The sequence below is a fragment of the Hyaena hyaena genome, unplaced genomic scaffold (genome assembly GCF_003009895.1).
Source record: "Hyaena hyaena isolate Hyena2069 unplaced genomic scaffold, ASM300989v1 scaffold_835, whole genome shotgun sequence".
Classification (NCBI taxonomy): domain Eukaryota; kingdom Metazoa; phylum Chordata; class Mammalia; order Carnivora; family Hyaenidae; genus Hyaena; species Hyaena hyaena.
In genome coordinates this window covers 465,223-469,701 of record NW_024081472.1, presented here as the reverse complement: position 1 = coordinate 469,701, position 4,479 = coordinate 465,223, and the positions used below count along the sequence as shown (strand labels likewise).

General features: G+C 33.9%; 1 pseudogene; it reads right to left on the bottom strand.

Annotated features, from left to right (window-relative positions):
• Positions 1 to 3,899: 3,899 nt before the first annotated feature.
• On the bottom strand, positions 3,900 to 3,994 carry LOC120222110 (annotated as a pseudogene).
• Between the last annotated feature and the right edge of the window lie 485 nt (positions 3,995 to 4,479).

Genomic DNA, 4,479 nt, shown 5'->3' with positions numbered 1-4,479 from the left:
AAATTAAAAACAGAACTACCCTACAACCTAGCAATTGCACTACTAGGCATTTATCCAAAGGATACAAAAATGTTAATTCGAAGGGGTACTTGCTGCCCAATGTTTATAGCAGCACTATCAACAATAGCCAAATTATGGAAAAAACCCACATATCCATTGACTGATGAATGGTAAAGAAGATGTGCCATACATATACATATGTGTATATATATATATATATGTATGTACATTTACTATATACATATAATGAAATAATTCTTGGTGATCAAAAAGGATGAGATCTAGGCATTTGCAACAACATGGTTGGAACTAGAGTTTATTATGCTAAGCAAAATAAGTCAGAGAAAGATAAACATATGATTTCACTTATATATGGAATTTAAGAAACAAAACATGAACAAAGGGGAAGGGAAGAAAAAATAAGATAAAATGTTGAGGAAGGCAAACCATAAGAGACTCGTAAATACAGAGAACAAACTGAGGGTTGCTGGAGGGGATGTGGGGGGGAAGGGCATCAAGGAGGGTACTTGTGATGAGCACTGGGTGTTATACATAAGTAATGAATCACTAAATCTACTCCTGAAACTATTATTATACTATATGTTATCTAACTTGGATTTAAATAAAATAATAAAATAAAATAAAATAAAATAAAAAAGTAACTTTATTGCTAAAAAATGGTAACCAACATCTGAGCTTTCAGAAAGCTATAATCACTGACCACAGATTACCATAGCAAAAAATAATAATAATCACAACGTTTGAAATATTGTGGTATTTACCAGAGTGGACCCAGAGACTCAATGTAAGCACATGGTTTTGGAAAAATGGTACCTATAGGCTTACTCGAAGCAGGGTTGCCACAAACCTTCATTCTTTTTTAAAAAATGCAATAAAGGGAAGAGGTCTGCCAGTAAGAACATTTCCAGTCTCTATTCATGCCAGAGTGACAGAATTTAATTCTCTCCCTTCTAATCAAGGACTTGCCTCCTTGGAAAACTCTGGAAACGCTCCTGCCTTCCTCGTGGATCTTCCGAAGTCAACTAGCATATTAACTACAAAATACTCCCTATTAAATACAATCCCTCTGTTATAACTGCTGTTGCAATGCTGTCAAGAGATACTCGCAGCCATTTTTCCAAATTTTATCCAAATAAATGACATTTTAGTACGGATATTTTTTAAAAAATGAGTATAAAACTATCATTTAAAATTATTTTTTAAATCCTCTTTTTAACTAAGCATTTGCTATTAGTGGGAGTATGATGTTGAATATTTTACATATATATATAAAACCAGCTGCTCACAGCTCCATTTCTACTAATTGTATGACCATGGAAAATACTCTTCAAACTCAATTTTCTCACAGATAAAATGGATATAACAAAAATACTGTCTACTTGGTACACATGTTGAAATGATTCATGAAGATAACAAATTTCACATATCTGCCAAAGTGCCTAGAATATGCTATGTATCCAATATTAGTTACTAATTTTTAAAATTATATGCTGAATACACGGTGATTCTTTAATTTTCAGGATTATTTTATATATTGATGATTGCCCTGTAGAGTTGTTGGGTTTTTTTTTTTAGCTACTATACTCTCTATCTAGAATTATATGTGAATGTCTTTTTCTGTACAACTGGTTCAAGGTGTAAGAACTGAAAAAATAAATATTAAGATCTAAACCAAATCAGACACTGTGAATGAATTCTTCCTAGCAAAAATGTTCTGTATCTCCAAACACCAGAAATATTTGGAAATTATTAGGATTCTTAGACTCTAGATTTCACATACTCTGTGTTATATTAAGTATACTTTTCTTTATTCAACAGCATAGGGAAAAATGCAAATTGGACTATTTGCTATTCCATCTTTATTTTGGAGGTGGTAATAATATATCAGCAACAAACATATACAAAAATAGAAGAAAGCACAATGATATAATATTTCAGATATTTTCATTTTATTTAAAAAATTTTTTTAGGTTTTTAAATTATTTTTGAGAGTCAGAGAGTCAGAGTGCGAGCAGGGGAGGATCAGAGAGAGAGGGAGACACAGAATCCAAAGACAGGCTCCAGGCTCTGAGCTGTCAGCACAGAACCTGATGCGGGGCTTGAACCCACGAACTGTGAGATCGTGACCTGACCTGAAATCTGACACTTAACTGACTGAGCCACCCAGGCGCCCCCAGATATTTTCATTTTAAAACTTTGCCAATATTCTCTCTTTATTTGGAGATGGTAGTAATATGTCAGTAACAAACATATAAAATAGGAAAGGCACAATGGTGTAATATTTCCTGTTTTCATTTTAAAACTTGACTAAGTCTAAGACATTCTTTTTATTCCTATCTTTCTTACAACATAAAGTGAAAGGAGAGTTGTGAATATTTTACTGCAAGACATATAGCTTCTTCTGGTATTTTGGTATTTTGTTATTCTAATATTTAAATAGTGTGGACAATTGAACATTATTTCATTTAGAGGACACATTTCAACTCCTACATGCTAATGCTTGTGACAAATGTTATTGAGCATCTTTCCATGTACTTAGGTGACATTAATATATCTTTTGTGAACTATCTGTCAAATCATTTGCCCATTTAAAAAAATGGTTGTTTGTTTTCTTTTTACTGACTTTTGAAAGTTATTTATATTCGGGGTGCAAACGTTTGGTTACGTGTATGATTGGCAATAGTTTTCTCTCAGGTTATAAGCTTGTCTTTTCACTCTCTTCAGGTCTTTTGCAGAAGAGAAGGTTTTGATTTTCATGATGTCCAATTTAAATATATATTCCATACCCTTGCTGATTGTCTGTTTAGGTTTTGTATCAATTACCTAGAAAGAAGTGTAAAAGTCACCAACTATAACTGGATGTATCTGTTTTTCTTTCCAGTTCAAGCAGATTTTGCTTTATGTATTTTGAAGTTCATTTTTAGATGAAGACACATTTAAAATTATTGTGTGTTATTGATGGATTGACCCTTTTATCTTTTTAAAATTCTGGTCATTTCCCTTGCTCTGAATTCAGTGTTATTTGATATTAATACAGATAACCGCACTTCGTTTTGGTTAGTCTTTGCTTGATATGTCATTTTCTATCTTTTTGCTTTTAATCTACCATTAAACGAAGTCAGGGCTGGAGAGTAGTTTCGGTGGTAAAAGCAGATTTTATTCAGGAAATATTACAATAGGGGAAAAGAGACTTAGTTCAGAACTGGGCTCAATTTTGAATTCAGCAGGGACAAGTGGACCTGTATAGTCAACAAATGGGTTGGAGGTTAGTGGATAGAAAATTACTAAGAAAAGGGGCGCCTGGATGGCTCAATGGTTAAGCATTCAACTTTGGCTCAGGTCATGATCTCATGGTGGAGCCCCACCTCAGGCTCTGTGCTGACAGCTCAGAGCCTGGAGTCCACTTCAGATTCTATGTCTCCCTTTCTCTCTGCCCCTTCCTCACTCACACTCTGTCTCTCTCATAAATAAACAAACATTAAAAACCTTTAAAAAAATTTTTAAGAAACTACTAAGAAGAAAGAACAGTAAGATGGGGGTGGGAGAATCCCAGCTAAAAGGACTCACAGACTCTTGCTGCAGGCAGACCAGAGTACTGAGATATCACCTGGGGGATGGTAGAGAAGAAATTTGCTCAGACATTGGAGGTGATCAGATATCAAGGGTGGGGTCCCATTTCATTTTCTTATATGTAGTTATTCAGTTTTCCCAGAACCATTTGTTGAAGAGATTATCCTTTCCTTGTATAGTCTTGGTTCCTGTGTCAAATATTACTTGGTCATAGATATGGGTGTTCATTTCTGGGCTCTTGATTCTGTTCTATTGGCCCTTGTGTGTATTTTTATGCCAGTACCACATTGTTTGCATGACTATAGCTTTGTAGTATAGAACACTTCATGAATTTGCATGTCATCCCATGCTAATCATTTCTGTATCGTTCCAAATTTAGTGTATGTGCTGTTGAAGTGAGCACACCATAGCTTTGCAGTACAGGTTAAAATCAGGAAGTGTGATACCTCCAGCTCTGTTCTTTCTCAGGATTGTTTGGCTAGTCAGAGTCTTTTGTGATTCTACACAAATTTTAGGATTTTTTCCCCCTAGATCTATGAGAAATGACATGGTAGTTTTGATAAGGATTATATCAAAATCTATAAATGAATCTATAGATGGCTTTGAGTAGTAGCAACATTTTAACAATATTAATTCTTCCTATTTATGATGCTATTATGAACAAGATGGGTTTAATTCTTTTACAGAATATTCTGTTTTAGTGTATGCAACTGATCACAGCATGTTGATTTTTTTTTTTTTTTTTAATCCTGCGACTTTACTGAATTCGTCATTAGACCTAACAGATTTTTGGTGAAGTCTTTAGGGTTTTCTACATATAAAATCACATCATCTGCAGAGACAATTTTACTTTTTGTTTGTTTGTTTTGGATGCATTTTATTTCTTTT